The sequence below is a fragment of the Scyliorhinus torazame genome, unplaced genomic scaffold (genome assembly GCF_047496885.1).
Source record: "Scyliorhinus torazame isolate Kashiwa2021f unplaced genomic scaffold, sScyTor2.1 scaffold_567, whole genome shotgun sequence".
Classification (NCBI taxonomy): Eukaryota; Metazoa; Chordata; class Chondrichthyes; order Carcharhiniformes; family Scyliorhinidae; genus Scyliorhinus; species Scyliorhinus torazame.
Window position 1 is genome coordinate 100,784 of NW_027308294.1, and position 18,656 is coordinate 119,439.

General features: G+C 52.6%; 1 long non-coding RNA gene across 1 annotated transcript; it reads left to right on the plus strand.

Annotated features, from left to right (window-relative positions):
- Positions 1-3,676: 3,676 nt before the first annotated feature.
- LOC140406494 (uncharacterized) lies at positions 3,677-16,971 on the plus strand. Its single transcript, XR_011939170.1, has 4 exons — positions 3,677-4,328; positions 5,874-6,059; positions 15,969-16,111; positions 16,915-16,971. It is a non-coding gene; the product is annotated as an uncharacterized lncRNA (long non-coding RNA).
- Positions 16,972-18,656: the final 1,685 nt, after the last annotated feature.

Genomic DNA, 18,656 nt, shown 5'->3' on the forward strand with positions numbered 1-18,656 from the left:
ACACTGGCTGGTGTGTTTTGAGGGATACCTCCGAACAGCCCCTGGCAGACCAACAGAAGACCAGAAGATGCAGGTCCTGCAATCTACTCACTCATCGAGGGCGCGGAATTCCCAGAGGCGATCAACTTGCTGAAGGAGATCTACATTAAGCCCGTCAACCAGGTCTACGCACGCGACCAGCTCGCGCCGAGACGACAAATCCCCGAGGAATCGCTAGACGATTTCTTCAACGCTCTAACGATCCTGGGATGAAACTGCAACTGCCCAGCGGTTACAGCGAACGAACATGCAGACCTCCTGATCAGAGACGCTTACGTAGCAGGTTTGGCATCGTCGCAAATTCGCCAGAGACTTTTAGAGAAAGACTCTCTCGGAGTCTCACAGAGGTACGGGCCCTCGCAGCCTCCCTCGACGTGGCCTCCCAAAACGCCCGTGCCTATGCCCCCGACCGCGCAGCAGCCACTTGGGCTCTGTGGACCCCCTCCGCGAACGACCCCCCGGCAACCCCAACCCCTCCGCACGCCCACGCCTATGCCCCCGACCGCGCTGCAACCCCTTGGGCTCTGTGGACCCCCACCACGACAGACCCCCCCGGCAACCCCAACCCCTCCGCAAGCGTGCGCAGCCAGAATCCCAGACCACCCGGGGGGCCCCCGCTGCTACTTTTGCGGGCAGTCAAAACACCCCCGCCAGCGCTGCCCGGCCCACTCGGCCACCTGCAAAAGCTACGGTAAAAAGGGGCACTACGCAGCGGTGTGCCAGTCCCATGGGGTCGCCGCTATCTCCGGGGAACAAATGGGACCACGGGCTCAACCCCCCCAGCGACCCACGGGCGGCTAACGGACGCCGCCATTTTGGACCCCAGACACCACGAGGGGGGGGTGGGCGCCGCCATCTTCCTACCCACAGGCCGCGTGCGATCCGTGGGAGCGGCCATTTTGTCCACCCCCAACTGCGTGCGATCCATGGACGCCGCTATCTTGGCTGACAGGCAAGGACCCCGGCATGGACGGTTCCACACTGCCTGAAGACAACGATCTGATACCCCAACCACGTTTGGCATTGGTGACCCTCGACCAGTCGCGGCCCCGGACGCTCCAGACGACAACGACAAAGGTGCTGGTGAACGGCCACGAGACGCCGTGTTTGATCGACTCTGGGAGCACGGAGAGCTTTATTCATCCGGACACGGTAAGACGCTGTTCCCTTGTAATTCGGCCAAGCACTCAAAAAAATTTCCTGGCGGCGGGGTCCCACTCCGTTGAAATCAAAGGGTTCTGCATCGCAAACCTAACGGTGCAGGGGAGAGAGTTCAAAAATTACCGGCTGTATGTCCTTCCCCACCTCTGCGCTCTCACCCTCCTGGGGTTGGACTTCCAATGCAACCTCCAGAGCTTAACATTCAAATTTGGCGCCCCTATATCCCCACTAACTATCTACGGCCTCGTGACACTCAAGGTCGAACCGCCCTCCCTGTTTGCGAACCTCACCCCGGACTGCAAACCCGTCGCCACTAGGAGCAGACGGTACAGCGCCCAGGACCGGACGTTTATCAGGTCCGAAGTCCAGCGGCTGCTGAAGGAAGGCATAATCCAGGCCAGCAATAGTCCCTGGAGAGCCCAGGTGGTAGTAGTGAAGACAGGGGAGAAGCAAAAGATGGTCGTAGACTACAGTCAGACCATCAACAGGTACACGCAGCTAGATGCGTACCCTCTCCCCCGCATATCCGACATGGTCAATCGGATTGCACAGTACAAGGTCTTCTCCGCCGTGGACCTTAAGTCCGCCTACCACCAGCTCCCCATTCGCCCCAGTGACCGCAGGTACACTGCCTTCGAAGCAGATGGGCGGCTATACCACTTCTTAAGTGTTCCATTCGGCGTCACGAACGGAGTCTCGGTCTTCCAACGAGAGATGGACCGAATGGTTGACCAGCACAGTTTACGGGCCACGTTCCCGTACCTCGACAACGTCACCATCTGCGGCCACAATCAGCAGGACCACGACGCCAACCTCCGCAAATTCCTCCAGACCGCTAACGCCCTCAACCTCACCTACAACGAGGAAAAATGCGTGTTTAGCACCGACCATCTAGCCATCCTTGGCTACGTAGTGTGTAATGGAGTGATAGGCCCCGACCCCGAACGCATGCGCCCCCTCATGGAGTTCCCTCTCCCCCACTGTACCAGAGCCCTGAAACGCTGCCTGGGCTTCTTTTCTTATTACGCCCAGTGGGTCCCCCAGTACGCAGACAAGGCCCGCCCATTAATCCATACACTACTTTTCCCCTGTCGACAGAGGCCCGCCAGGCCTTCAGCCGCATCAAAACGGATATTGCAAAGGCCACGATGCGCGCCATCGACGAGTCCCTCCCCTTCCAAGTCGAGAGCGACGCGTCCGACGTAGCTTTGGCGGCCACGCTCAACCAAGCAGGCAGACCCGTGGCCTTTTTCTCCCGGACCCTACATGCTTCGGAAATTCGCCACTCCTCAGTAGAAAAGGAGGCCCAAGCCATAGTGGAAGCTGTGCGACATTGGAGGCATTACCTAGCCGGTAGGAGGTTCACTCTCCTCACTGACCAACGGTCGGTAGCCTTCATGTTCGATAATGCACAGCGGGGCAAGATAAAAAACGACAAGATCCTGCAGTGGAGGATCGAACTCTCCACCTACAACTACGAGATCTTGTACCGTCCCGGAAAGCTGAACGAGCCGTCCGATGCCCTATCTCGCGGCACTTGTGCCAACGCACAAGTGGACCGTCTCCAAGCCCTCCACGAGGACCTCTGCCACCCTGGGGTCACTCTTTTCTACCACTTCATAAAGGCTCGCAACCTCCCTTACTCCATTGAGGACGTCCGAACAGTCACCAGGAACTGCCAAATCTGCGCAGAATGCAAACCGCATTTTTTCAGGCCAGATAGAGCGCACCTGATAAAGGCTTCCCGTCCCTTTGAAGGCCTCAGTTTGGATTTCAAAGGCCCCCTCCCCTCCACCGATCGCAACACGTCGTTGATGAATACTCCCGCTTCCCCTTCGCCATCCCCTGCCCCGACATGACCGTGGCCACGGTCATTAAAGCCCTCGGCACCATCTTTACCCTGTTCGGTTTCCCCGCCTACATCCATAGCGACAGGGGGTCCTCCTTCATGAGTGACGAGCTGCGTCAATTCCTGCTCAGCAAGGGCATAGCCTCGAGCAGGACGACCAGCTACAACCCCCGGGGGAACGGGCAGGTAGAGAGGGAGAACGGAACGGTCTGGAAGACCGTCCTACTGGCCCTACGGTCTAGGAGTCTCCCAACTTCCCGCTGGCAGGAAGTCCTCCCGGATGCCCTTCATTCTATCCGGTCCCTGCTGTGTACCACCACTAACCAAACGCCTCACGAGCGCCTCCTTGTCTTCTCTAGGAGGTCCGCTTCTGGAACGTCACTTCCGACCTGGCTGGCGGCCCCGGGACCCATCCTACTCCGGAAACATGTGCGGGCGCACAAATCAGACCCACTGGTGGAAAAGGTACATCTACTCCACGCAAACCCGCAGTACGCCTACGTGGCGTACCCAGACGGCCGACAGGACACGGTCTCTCTGCGGGACCTGCCGCCCGCCGGAGCTCCCCACCCCCCCCCCCCCCCAACACAAATCACCTCCCCCTCACTCCCGCCGGTGCACCCCACAGCCACCCCCTTCCCGGCGGGATCGGTGCTCCTCCCAGGCCCGTCTAGGAGTAAGGAAACAGAAGGGGACAGCGCGATGCTCCCAGAGTCGACCGGACCCGAGCCAGCACCACCACCACCACCCGGGCTGAGACGATCGGAAAGGGCGACCAGAGCACCATCTCGACTCATCGAATCGACTTAAGATGTATATAATTCAGTGGCCCAGTAAAGCGGCATTGTTGTAAATAGTTAACACTGCAAATCGGGTAAAATGTGAATAATTCGGTGGCCCAGTAAAAGCGGCATGGTTGTATATAGTTCAATGGTTAAGGTACCGACCCTGTAAACCCCTACCACCATACCACCCAGCACCCCGCCGGGTTCCTTTTTAACAAGGGGAGAATGTGGTGGTATGTATTAGGGGTAATACGGTACACCAGGAATGCCGAGGAGCTATTGGAGGACAGATGCTGGATCCCGATTGGATCCTCCACCTACTGGGCTCCACCCAGATAGAGGGGTATAAGAACCTGGGTTTAATCCCCGCAGCTGCATTCTGTCACTGAGCTGCTGGGGGAACGTGTCTGAACAAGTCTGCTCAATAAAGCCTCGATTGAAGTTCTTTACGTCTCGCCTCGTGTGTGATCGATGGTGCTACAGTACTAAAGGAGGTAACTTCATGACTTCCGCTTGTGACCATGGAGTGATTGATCACATAAAGGGCTGTTCCTGTTCAAAGTCACAGAAAAGGGTTCTTTTTACCCAGATCCGGGGGGAATTTTGATGAAAAGGCGTAGGTGAATGTTAGAGGAGTAGTTTACCCCTGGAACGGTAGGTCTTCTGATCACCGGACCCGGCAGAAAACAGTGAGAGATTTGGCTGGAAAGTTGAAACAGACTTGTGCTTCACAGAAAGTCTCTTCCAGCATGCAGGCGGGGGAGGGGCAAGGTGTAAGGCCCCAGATACAGGAACTGATGACTTTTATCAAGGAGGACTTCCGTAAACAGGGGAAAGAAATGCATGAGGATCATGCAAAAACCATTGCAGAAGCTGTGGCTCAGTGCGGTAGGCAGCAGTGCTAACCACTGCACCATCATGCTGCCCTTATGTTAAAGTGATTTGCAGCAAACTCTCTTTAGGGCAGTATTAGAGCTATAGTTTACTCATTCAAACCCGGGATAGATTCTCAGAGCGTTATACACACACACAGACTGATGATAACAAGGTAGGAGAGAGGAGATTTGACACCTTTTTAACAAGTTACCACAGATATGGATATATTGGGGGCAGCACGGTAGCATTGTGGATAGCACAATTGCTTTAGAGCTCCAGGGTCCCAGGTTCGATTCCGGCTTGGGTCACTGTCTGTGCGGAGTCTGCACATCCTCCCCGTGTGTGCGTGGGTTTCCTCCAGGTGCTCCGCTTCCTCCCACAGTCCAAAGATGTGCAGGTTAGGTGGATTGGCCGTGATAAATTGCTCTTAGTGTCCAAAATTGCCCTTAGTGTTGGGTGGGGTTACTGGGTTATGGGGGTAGGGTGGAGGTGTTGACCTTGGGTGGGGTGCTCTTTCCAAGAGCCGGTGCAGACTCGATGGGCTGAATGGCCTCCTTCTGCACTGTAAATTCTATGTAATATCTGACGTGAGTAACAGAGGCCAGAATCTCAGAGCCCAGTGAGGACACCTTCACGGGTGAGTTACTGTTCAGGTTGGATGAGTCAGCTGAAACAGGATTCACAGAATTAGTGTAAAGTTGATGGGGACACAGCGAGATGAGGTTGCTCAACACCAACAAGAGTGAGGGAATTGATTTTGTTGAGTAAAAGATATTGGGAATTAACAGAAGATACCGCAAAAATGTTTGAATCATATCACATGTAGCTGCCATTTGTTGGCAGGATTCAAAGAATAAATATACAAAAAAGTAGTTAGATTTCAACATTTTATGATTTATTTCATGGCTTAAGGACAGTAACACTCTGATATATCCCACACCCCTCACTGTAACACTCTGATATACCCCACACCCCTCACTGTGACACTCTGATACACCCCACACCCCTCACTGTAACACTCTGATATACTCCACACACCTCACTGTAACACTCTGATATACTCCACACCCCTCACTGTAACACTCTGATATATCCCACATCCCTCATTGTGACACACTGATATATCCTACATTCTTCTCTCTCCCTCTTTCTCCATCCCTCAGTTCTGCTATCGAACCAGAAGTTAGACGCGTGTCAAAATGCAATCGAACGCCAGTTGAACAGGGCATTTGCTGAGTCTCTGTGGAACCAGACAATGCTGAAGGGAAAGTTCCAGAATGTGTCCGCGACTCTTGCCCAAAACAGCGAGAGGGTAAACATGCTCTGCAATACCTTCCGAATCTTACCAGGTGCGTACAAGCTAACAGTTCCCCTTTTCCCAGTGCACCTCCCACAGTTTGTTCCTTTCTGGGATTCCGGACACCCTGTTTCCCCCCAACTGCCTCTCAAAGCTGTTACGTAGAGACCTTTTTTTCTAAAATTCATAATAGCCCTAATATCGTCTCTGAGCAGCCACCCATGGAGATAAATGTGTTTTCGCTTCCCTCCTTCCTAAGGGCAACCTCAACATTTTTGGGGTGTTCTAATTTCCTGGCAATCATCCCATCGGAATCCTGAAATAGGATGAACTCAGAGGGTTCGTTTATTTGGGCAAACTCCAACACTGGCGAAGGGTTGCAAATTTGCCTGCTGCTCGGCTAACACAATAAAAGACAGCGGATGGGGGAGGGGATGAATAGAGAATGTAAGAGATACAGGGTAAAGACCCCAGTGAAAATAATTACTGTTTCTTGCCAGTCCAAAGTTCAGTATCAAAAATCCAATGGTGTATGATGCACGATCAATGACCACTAAAACGAGGTTGTAGTCCAACTGAAGGCTTTAATAAGCTAGATGTTTCCCCCAGCAGCTCAGGTACAGAATGAAGGCTGCTGGGTTCTTATACCCCGCCTAGCAGGGCGGAGCTATCATACATTCTAACCAATAGAAAGCATACAGTTTCCACCAATGGTGCTTTAGCCTATCAGGTACCGTAATACCTATAATACCACATTCACCCCCTGTTAAAAAAGAGTCCGGCGGGGGTGGTGGCCTGAAACTACAAATCATGGCAACGTGGTATAATTAGTTATGGAGGTACCGTAATACCGCCGTACAGTGTTTAATAACTATTTACAATTCTGATAGCTATGTACATTTGATGGTTTATATTTACAGTTTACAATTAAAATGAAGCAATCAGTCGATCGGGGGCCCTGGTCATCCTCTGCGATCGTCGGAGCTTCGGTGGTGACTCTGGTAGAGGCTCGGGCGTCTGTGACTCCGGGAGCGTGGCTTCGATCTCCATGGCAGCTTCGGCACCCATCGACGGCGCTGGTGGGAAAACAGTTGACCTGGGAAGGGAGCGCCTGTGGGGGGCGCCGGTGGGTGGGGGGGGGGCCTAGACGGGGCCGGAGGAAGGACCGATCCGCCTGTAAGATGCTGCGGTGGAGGGGAGGGTGGGACTGGTGGCTGGGATGTGCGTGGGGTTCCAACAGGCGCCAGGTCCCGTAGGGAGACCGTATCTTGTCGGGCGTCGGGATACGCCACATAGGCGTACTGGGGGTTAGCAGATGGACCCTCTCGACGAACGGGTCTGACTTGTGCGCCCGAACGTATTTTCGGAGCAGGATGGTCCGGGTGCTGCCAGCCAGGTCGGGAGCGAGGTCCCAGAGGAGGACTTCCTAGGGAAGACAAGGAGATGTTCGTGGGGTGTCTGATTGGTGGTTGTACAAAGCAGTGACCGGATGGAGTGGAGGGCATCCGGGAGGACTTCCTGCCAGCGGGAGACTGGGAGGTTCCTGGACCGTAGGACCAGTAGGACGGTCTTCCAGACCGTTCCGTTCTCCCTCTCTACCTGTCCGTTACCCCGGGGGCTGTAACTGGTCGTCCTGCTCGAGGTGATGCCCTTGCTGAGCAGGAATTGACGCAGTTCGTCGCTCATAAAGGAGGACCCCCTATCACTGTGTATGTAAGCGGGGAACCCAAATAGTGCAAAGATGCTATGGAGGGCCTTGATGACGGTGGTTGTGGTCATGTCGGGGCATGGGATGGTGAATGGGAACTGGGAGTACTCGTCAATCACGTTCAGGAAGTACGTGTTGCGGTCGGTGGAGGGGAGGGGGCCCTTGAAGTCCTTGCTGATGCGTTCAAAGGGACGGGAAGCCTTTATCAGGTCGGTAGAAGTGCGCAGATTTGGCAGTCCCTGGTGACTGTCCTGACCTCCTCGATGGAGTAGGGCAGGTTGCGGGTCTTGACAAAATGGAAAAAGCGAGTGACCCCCGGGTGGCAGAGGTCCTCATGGAGGGCTCGGAGGCGGTCCACTTGTGCGGTGGCACATGTGCCGCGGGACAGGGCGTCACGAGGCTCGTTTAGCTTCCCGGGGTGATACAAGATCTCGTAGCTGTAGGTGGAGAGTTCGATCCTCCACCGCAAGATCTTGTCGTTTTTTATCTTGCCCCGCTGTGCATTATCGAACATGAAAGCAACCGACCGTTGGTCCGTGAGGAAAGTGAATCTCCTGCTGGCCAGGTAATGCCTCCATTGTCAGGAATAAAAGAATGACTAGGGTAAGAGTAGGGCCAGGCAAGGACAGTAGCGGGAAGTTGTGCATGGAGTCCATGGAGATTGGAGAGGTGCTAAATGAATATTTTTCGTCAGTATTCACACAGGAAAAAGATAATGTTGTCGAGGAGAATGCTGAGATTCAGGCTACTAGACTAGAAGGGCTTGAGGTTCACAAGGAGGAGGTGTTAGCAATTCTGGAAAGTGGGCCAGATGGGATTTATCCGAGGATTCTCTGGGAATCTAGGGAGGAGATTGCTGAGCCTTTGGCTTTGATCTTTCGTTCATCTTTGTCTACAGGAATAGTGCCAGAAGACTGGAGGATAGCAAATGTTGTCCCCTTGTTCAAGAAGGGAAGTAGAGACAACCCTGGTAACTATAGACCAGTGAGCCTTACTTCTGTTGTTGGCAAAATCTTGGAAAGGTTTAGAAGAGATAGGATGTATAATCATCTGGAAAGGAATAATTTGATTTGAGATAGTCAACACGGTTTTGTGAAGGGTAGGTCGTGCCTCACAAACCTTCTTGAGTTCTTTGAGAAGGTGACCAAACAGGTGGATGAGGGTAAAGCAGTTTATGTGGTGTATATAGAACATAGAACATAGAACGATACAGCGCAGTACAGGCCCTTCGGCCCACGATGTTGCACCGAAACAAAAGCCATCTAACCTACACTATGCCATTATCATCCATATGTTTATCCAATAAACTTTTAAATGCCCTCAATGTTGGCGAGTTCACTACTGTAGCAGGTAGGGCATTCCACGGCCTCACTACTCTTTGCGTAAAGAACCTACCTCTGACCTCTGTCCTATATCTATTACCCCTCAGTTTAAAGCTATGTCCCCTCGTGCCAGCCATTTCCATCCACGGGAGAAGGCTCTCACTGTCCACCCTATCTAACCCCCTGATCATTTTGTATGCCTCTATTAAGTCTCATCTTAATCTTCTTCTCTCCAACGAAAACAACCTCAAGTCCATCAGCCTTTCCTCATAAGATTTTCCCTCCATACCAGGCAACATCCTGGTAAACCTCCTCTGCACCCGCTCCAAAGCCTCCACGTCCTTCCTATAATGCGGTGACCAGAACTGTACGCAATACTCCAAATGCGGCCGTACCAGAGTTCTGTACAGCTGCAACATGACCTCCTGACTCCGGAACTCAATCCCTCTACCAATAAAGGCCAACACTCCATAGGCCTTCTTCACAACCCTATCAACCTGGGTGACAACTTTCAGGGATCTATGTACATGGGACACCTAGATCCCTCTGCTCATCCACACTTCCAAGAACTTTACCATTAGCCAAATATTCTGCATTCCTGTTATTCCTTCCAAAGTGAATCACCTCACACTTCTCTACATTAAACTCCTTTTGCCACCTCTCAGCCCAGCTCTGCAGCTTATCTATATCCCTCTGTAACCTGCTACATCCTTCCACACTATCGACAACACCACCGACTTTAGTATCGTCTGCAAATTTACTCACCCACCCTTCTGCGCCTTCCTCTAGGTCATTGATAAAAATGACAAACAGCAACGGCCCCAGAACAGATCCTTGTGGTACTCCACTTGTAACTGAAATGGATTTCAGTAAAGCGTTTGATAAGGTTCCCCATGGTAGGCTACTGCAGAAAATACGGAGGCATGGGATTCAGGGTGATTTAGTAGTTTGGATCAGAAATTGGCTAGCTGGAAGAAGACAAAGGGTGGTGGTTGATGGGAAATGTTCAGACTGGAGTCAGTTACTAGTGGTGTACCACAAGGACCTGTTTTGGGGCCACGGCTGTTTGTCATTTTTATAAATGCCCTGGAGGAGGGCGTAGAAGGATGGGTGAGTAAAGTTGCAGATGACACTAAAGTCGGTGGAGTTGTGGACAGTGCGGAAGGATGTTACAAGTTACAGAGGGACATATATAAGCTGCAGCGCTGGGCTAAGAGGTGGCAAATGGAGTTTAATGCAGAAAAGTGTGAGGTGATTCATTTTGGAAGGAATAACAGAAAGACAGAGTACTGGGCTATGGTAAGATTCTTGGCAGTGTGGATGAGCAGAGAGATCTCGGTGTCCATGTACATAGATCCCTGAAAGTTGCCACCCAGGTTGAGAGGGTTGTTAAGAAGGCGTACGGTGTGTTAGCTTTTATTGGTAGAAGGATTGAGTTTCGGAGCCATGAGGTCATGTTGCAGCTGTACAAAACTCTGGTGCGGCCGCATTTGGAGTATTGCGTGCAATTCTGGTTGCGGCATTATAGGGAGGATGTGGAAGCATTGGAAAGGGTGCAGAGGAGATTTACCAGAATGTTGCCTGGTATGGAGGGAAGATCTTGGGCGAAATTCTCCCCAAACGGCGCGATGTCCGCCGACTGGCGCCCAAAACGGTGCCAATCAGACGGGCATTGCGCCGCCCCAAAGGTGCGGAATGCTCCACATCTTTGGGGGCCGAGCCCCAACATTGAGGGGCTAGGCCGGCGCCGGAGGGATTTCCGCCCCGCCAGCTGGCGGAAACGGCGTTTGTTGCCCCGCCCGCTGGCGCGGAAATGACATCTCCGGGCGGTGCATGCGCGGGAGTGTTTGCGGCCGCTGACAGTTTCCCGCGCATGCGCAGTGGAGGGAGTCTCTTCCGCCTCCGCCATGGTGGAGGCCGTGGCGGAGGCAGAAGGGAAACAGTGCCCCCACGGCACAGGCCCGCCCGCGGATCGGTGGGCCCCGATCGCGGGCCAGGCCACCGTGGGGGCACCCCCAGGGGTCAGATCGCCCCGCGCCCCCCAGGACCCCGGAGCCCGCCCACGGCGCCTTGTCCCGCCGGTAAATAGCTACTCTAATTTACGCCGGCGGGACAGGCAATTTATTGGCGGGACTTCGGCCCATCCGGGCCAGAGAATCGAGCGGGGGGGCCCGCCAGCCGGCGCGGCCCGTATCCCGCTCCCGCCTAATCTCCGGTACCGGAGACTTCGGCAACCTGCGGGGCGGGATTCACGGCGGCCAACGGCCATTCTCCAACCCGCTGGGGGGTCGGAGAATGACGCCCCTTATGAGGAAAGGCTGAGGGACTTGAGGCTGTTTTCGTTGGAGAGCAGAAGGTTAAGAGGTGACTTAATTGAGGCATACAAGATGATCAGAGGATTGGATAGGGTGGACAGTGAGAGCCTTTTTCCTTGGATGGTGATGTCTAGCACGAGGGGACATAGCTTTAAATTGAGGGGAGATAGATATAGGACAGATGTCAGAGGTAGTTTCTTTACTCAGAGAGTAGTAAGGGCGTGGAATGCCCTGCCTGCAACAGTAGTGGACTCGCCAACACTAAGGGCATTCAAATGGTCATTAGATAAACATATGGATGATAAGGGAATAGTGTAGATGGGCTTTAGAGTGGTTCACAGGTCGGCGCAACATCGAAGGCCGAAGGGCCTGTATTGCGCTATAATGTTCTATGTTCTAATGTCGCACAGCTTCTACTATGGCCTGGGCCCCCTTTTCGACTGAGTGGCGGATTTCGGAAGCATGGAGGGTACGGGAGAAGAAGGCCACAGGTCTGCCCGCTTCGTTGAGGGTGGACGCCAGAGCTACGTCGGACGCATCGCTCTCGACCTGGAAGGGGAGGGACTAGTCGATGGCGTGCATCGTGGCCTTTGCAATGTCTGCTTTGATGCGGCTGAAGGCCTGGCGGGCCTCTATCGACAGGGGAAAAGCTGTGGATTGGATCAGGGGACGGGCCTTGTCCGCGTAGTTGGGGACTCACTGGGCATAGTAGCTAAAAAACCCGAGGCAACGTTTCAGGGCCTTGGAGCAGTGAGGGAGGGGTACGCCATAAGGCGGCGCATGCGTTCAGGGTCGGGGCCTATAACTCCATTTCGCACTACGTAGCCGAAAATGGCTAGACGGTCGGTGCTAAACACGCATTTATCCTTGTTGTATGTAAGGTGAAGGATTTTAGCGGTCTGGAGAAATTTTCGGAGATTGGAGTCGTGGTCCTGCTGATCGTGGCCGCAGATGGTGACATTATCGAGATACGGGAATGTAGCCCGTAAACCGTACTGGCCAACCATTCGGTCCATCTTGCGCTGGAAGACCGAGACCCTATTGGTGACACCGAAGGGAACCCTTAAGAAGTGATAGAGCCGCCCATCTGCCTCGAAGGCAGTGTATTTGCGGTCACTAGTACGGAGGGGTAGCTGATGGTAGGCGGACTTGAGATCCACCGTGGAGAAGACCTTATAATGCGCGATCCTGTTTACCAGGTCGGATATGCGGGGGAGAGGGTACGCGTCCAACTGCGTAAACCTGTTGATGAGTCTGACTGTAGTCGATGACCATCCTATGCTTCTCCCCGGTCTTTACTACTTGAGCTCTCCAGGGACTGTTGCTGTCTTCAATGACCCCTTCCCTCAAAAGCCTTTGGACCTCTGACCTAATAAAGGTCCGGTCCTGGGCACTGTAGCGTCTGCTCCTGGTGGCGACGGGTTTGCAATCCGGGGTGAGGTTCGCAAACAGGGAAGGCGGTTTGACCTTAAGGGTCGCGAAGCCGCCGAACTGGAAGGTCAGACTTTGAAGGTTACACTGGAAGTCTAAACCCAGGAGTGTAGCCGCGCAGAGGTGGGGAAGGACGTAGAGACAGAAATTTTTGAACTCCCTTCCCTGGACTGTGTGGTTTGCTACACAAAACCCCTTTATCTCCAGAGTGTGAACTGGAGGCCAGGGAGATTTTTTGATTAATGGGGTGGATGAGGAGAGAACAGCGCCTTACCGTGTCAGGGTGTATGAAGCTCTCCGTGCTCCCAGAGTCGATTAGGCAGGACGTCTCGTGCCCGCTGATGAATACGGTCGTCGTAGCAATTGAGAGTGTTCGAGGCCGAGACTGATCCAGAGTCACCGAGGCTAATCGCAGCAGTTGAGAGTTCTCTTCGGGCAGTGCGTGGTCAGCTGAGCTGGGGTCCTGGGGGTTCACCCAAAATGGCGGCTCCCATTGGTCACACATGGCTGGGGGTGCACAAAATGGCGGCGCCCATCCCTCCAATGTGGCGTCCGCAGAACAAGATGGCCGCGCCCGGGGTCCGCACGTGGCCCTAGATTATGAAGGTGGCGGCGACCACTGGCCGCACGGGGTTGTGGAAGAGTTTGTGGTTGCGGTCCGCATTCACCGCCGGAGACCGCGGCAACCGCACGGGCCTGGCATACCCTCACGAAATGGCCCTTTTTGCCGCATCCCTTGCTGGGCAGCGCTGGCGGGGGTGCTTGGCCTGCCCGCAAAAGTAGCAGCGGGGCCCCTCGGGGTTGCCAGGCCGCCTTGCAGGCCCGTGGGGGAAGTCTTGGGGTCGGCCGCGGAGGTGTTCCACGCTGCCCAGGCGGCTGCATCGCAGTCACGAACATAAGCGCGGGCGTTCCTGGAGGCCACGTCCAGAGAGCCTGCAAGGGCCCGTGCCTCCCTGAGACCCAGGGTGTCTTTTTCTAACAGTCGCTAGCAGATTTGGGAGGACAGCATACCTGCCACGAAAGCGTCCCGGACTAAGAGTTCCGTGTGTTCGCTCGCCGAAACTTGCGGGCAGCTGCAGTTTCTCCCCAACACCAGGAGTGCATGGTAGAATTCCTCCAGTGATTCCCCAGCGGTTTGTCGCCTTGTTGCAAGCAGGTTCCGGGCGTAGACCTGGTTTACCGGGCGAATATACTGTCCTTTTAGCAGCTCTATTGCTGCATCAAAGTCTTCCGCTTCCTCGATGAGGGTGTAAATCTCCGGGCTCACCCTTGAGTGCAGGACGTGCAGTTTCTGCTCTCCCGTGGGTGCGTTTTTGGCCGTCCCGAGATACCCTTTAAAGCACGCCAGCCAGTGCTTGAAGATTGCCGCTGAGTTTGCCGCGTGGGGGCTGAGTTGCAGACACTCCGGCTTGATTCGAAGCTCCATCCTTTCTTCTTAAAAAAACTAGCTTATTAAATTGATGCACGATCAATGACCACTAAAGCGAGGTTGTAGTCCAACTGAAGGCTTTAATAAGCTAGATGTTTACCCCAGCAGCTCAGGTACAGAATGAAGGCTGCTGTGATGGCACAGGTTCTTATACCCCGCCTAGCAGGGCGGAGCTATCATACATTCTAACCAATAGAAAGCATACAGTTTCCACCAATGGTGCTTTAGCCTATCAGGTACCGTAATACCTATAATACCACAGTGTATTCCTTCGGAGAGGTCAGCAGGTTGAGGATAGATGCTGGATAATTGACATTTCCATTAGAGATAACTTTCACAATGAGGAAGGCATGCAGAGATGAATCAGTCTCACAGTCGGAAGTATTTGTCATGGACAGGTGGGGGTCAATTTAAACCCCCCTAATTTCTCTGCTCTCTACCCATCTGTAAACAGAAGTTTAAAAAAATTCTTATTCCCCCTTTATAAATGGTCACATATTTTCCCCAACCCTTAATTTGGAAAGTTTCCAATCCTCTGTTCATAACTTGCATCGCACACTCGAGGCAAGCTGTAAATGAAAGAGTTGGTTTATTTTTTCACACATTCCATCCCATTTTACACACACACAATAAATGGGAATTGTGGGAAAAGGAACAGGATTCTGGGCACCACAGCAATAAAACACGAATGTCAGATTTACACGTGTCCAGAGTCCAGAATCATGAGTTAACTGGAAATGTTCGTTCCGAGGGGGAGGGGAGGTTGGCTGATTGTTGAATGTCTTTCTCAGAGTGAGGCTGGTATGACAGGAGGAGGCGTGGACAATGATTCAGTCAGGAGGCACGGGTTCTGAGGTTCCGGCAGTTGGCAGGCTTGACAGGGGTCGGAGGTCATCCTGCCGCGTCCAGTTTGATGGTCGACAGCGCAATTGCCTGGGGATCTGCTCAAGTTGAAAAGTCAGATATTAACTGCCCCAATTCAGTTCCCCAGGGCGATATCACCGTGCAGTTTGTGGGAGTGTAACCCTGTACATTGTTTCAACTCAAGTAATCATCTAACGCCCCCTCGAATGTCTCGATTGAACCTACCTCCACCACGCTCCCACGCCATGCATTCCAGACTCGACCCACTTGAAAGTGCTTTCTCACATCACATTTGTTTCTTCTGTAAATCACTTTAAATCTGTGCCCTCTTATTCCGGATCCTTTTACGAGCGGGGACAGTTTCTCCCCGTCGACTCTGTCCAGCACCCTCGCTATTTTGAACATCTCAATTTTAGTAACTGGAGGAAGCCAGTGGGAGTGGAACAAGGATGGATTGAGCTGTCTACAATATTCTGCCCATGGGAGTAACTCTCTTCCCAATCCAGTCCTCACTGGGACAACCAACCACACCTGGCCCTGCTTTGGGTCATTTTTTATGTGTAGTCATTAACGAGATCTGGCTAGGTGGCCTCCGGTCCATACCTGGAGAGCTTGTATCTGGCGGGACATTCAGGGGTGATGTCAGGAATTACTTCTTCACATGAAAGGGAGCAGAAGCCAGGAACTCTCTCCCCCCCAAAAAAATCAATCGGGCGTCTCTTGTTCCTCTGTAACAGACTCGAAAGAGGCTGAATGGCCTCCTGTTCCTGTGTAACAGCCTCGAGATGGGCTGAATGGTCTCCTCCTGTTCCTGTGTAATAGCCTCGAGAAGGGCTGAATGACCTTCTCTGTTCCAATGTAGCTCACTGATTGAATTCTTTATTATTCCCAGAGAATCAATGTCCGAGTGGTTGACAAGTTCAAAGCCAAAAATGCTATAAATTCTCAACGGATAAAAGAGACTGGAACAACTCAGAACAAGAATGTGAATCCCTAAACTCACACCTCGCCATCATAAATACACCAGAAGAACAGGTGAGAATGACGCCAGCACCTGTCAGAAGGGTTGGACAAAGAGTAAAGTTGCCTCTACAGTGTCCACATCAAACACTCACAGGTACAGCACGGGGTTAGATACAGGGTAAATCTAGCTCGGCACTGTCCAATCAAACAGTCTCACGACAGGTACAGCACGGAGTTAGATACAGAGTAAAGCTCCATCCGCACTGTCCCCATCAAACACTCGCAGGACAGGTACAGCATAGGGTTAGATACAGAATAAAGTTTTCTCTACACAGTGCCCCATCAAACACTCCCAGGACAGGTACAGCACGGAGTTAGATACAGAGTAAAGCTCCATCCGCACTGTCCCCATCAAACACTCCCAGGACAGGTACAGCACGGGGTTAGATACAGAGTAAAGCTCCATCCGCACTGTCCCCATCAAACACTCGCAGGACAGGTACAGCATAGGGTTAGATACAGAATAAAGTTTTCTCTACACAGTGCCCCATCAAACACTCCCAGGACAGGTACAGCATAGGGTTAGATACAGAGTAAAGCTCCCTCTACACTATCCCCATCAAACACTTCCAGGACAGGTACAGCACGGGGTTAGATACAGAGTAAAGCTCCCTCTACACTGTCCCCATCAAACACTCCCAGGACAGGTACAGCACGGGGTTAGATACAGAGTAAAGCTCCCTCTCCACTGTCCCCATCAAACACTCCCAGGACATACGACACAGGTAAGTACAGTGTGAATACAGAGATACAGAGCTGTGTGAATTGAGGCTGTAACAAAATCTGCTCAAATTCCATTTTTATTTTGGCTGCAGAATTTTATCATCGAATCCATCAAGGGGAAGAACGGAGATTATTGGATTGGACTAACAGTTCATGCTGAGCAAGGGAGATGGAAATGGGTGGATGGAAGCACAGTGAGGTGAGAAAACAGGAGAGATGGGTTAGTGTGGGATTGTTACTGGGCTATGGAGAGATAGCGGGACAGTGGGATAAGTTTGGGATTGATACAATGCTATGGGGAGAGAGTGGGACAGTGGGATAAATTTGGGATTGATACAGGGCTATGGGAAGAGAGCTGGGCAGAGGGATTAGTTTGGGATTGATACAGGGCTATGGGGAGATAGCGGGACAGTGGGATAAGTTTGGGATTGATACAGGGCTATGGGGAGAGAGCGGGACAGTGGGATAAATTTGGGATTGATACAGGGCTATGGGGAGAGAGCTGGGCAGAGGGATTCGTTTGGGATTGATACAGGGCTATGGGGAGATAGTGGGACAGTGGGATAAGTTTGGGATTGCTACAGGGCTATGGGGAGAGAGGGGGACAGTGGGATTAGTTTGGGATTGATACAGGGCTTTGGGGAGAGAGAGCCACAGTGAGATAAGTTTGGGATTAATACAGGGCTATGGGGAGAGAGCTGGGCAGAGGGATTAGTTTGGGATTAATACAGAGCTATGGGGAGAGAGCGGGACAGTGGGATTAGTTTGGGATTGATACAGGGCTATGGGGAGAGAGTTGGGCAGAGGGATTAGTGTGGGATTGATACAGGGCTATGGGGAGAGCGCGGGACAGTGGGATCAGTTTGGGATTGATACAGGGCTATGGGGAGAGAGCGGGACAATGGGATTAGTTTGGGAGTGATACAGGTCTACGGGGAGAGAGCTGGGCAGAGGGATTAGTTAGGAGATTCACACAGGACTTTGGGGAGAGTGTGTAGCAGTGGGATTAATTTGGGATTGATGCAGGGCAATGGGGAGAGTGGGGCAGCGGGAATCGTTTGGGATTGATGCAGGTCTATGGGGAGAGAGTGGGACAGTCGGATTAATTTGGGATTGATACAGGGCAATAGCGAGAGTCGGGCAATGGGATTAGTTTGGGATTGATGAGGGCTATGGGGAGAGAGTGGGGCAGTGGGATTAATTTGGGATTTATATAGGGCAATGTGGAGAGTGGGGCAGTGGGATTAGTTTGGGATTAATGAGGGCAATGTGGAGAGTGGGGCAGTGGGATTTGTTTGGGATTAATGAGGGCAATGTGGAGAGTGGGGCAGTGGGATTTGTTTGGGATTAATGAGGGCAATGTGGAGAGTGGGGCAGTGGGATTTGTTTGGGATTAATGAGGGCAATGGGGAGAGTGGGGCAGTGGGATTTGTTTGGGATTAATGAGGGCAATGTGGAGAGTGGGGCAGTGGGATTTGTTTGGGATTAATGAGGGCAATGGGGAGAGTGGGGCAGTGGGATTTGTTTGGGATTAATGAGGGCAATGTGGAGAGTGGGGCAGTGGGATTTGTTTGGGATTGATACTCGGCTTTATGGAGAGAGTGGAATATTGGGATCAGATTGGGATTGGTACATGGCTAAGGGGAGTGAGTGGGGGCAGTGGCATTAATTTGGGGATTGATACCAGACTATGGGAAGAAAGCGGGACATTGGTGAAGGGGGGTGTCCGGAGATGAGACCCCTTAAAACTGAATAGCTAGGATAACACTAGAAGAGTTCTACACAAATTAGTTTATTAAGGTTTAAGATTAATCATAGAAAGTATACCCAGAAA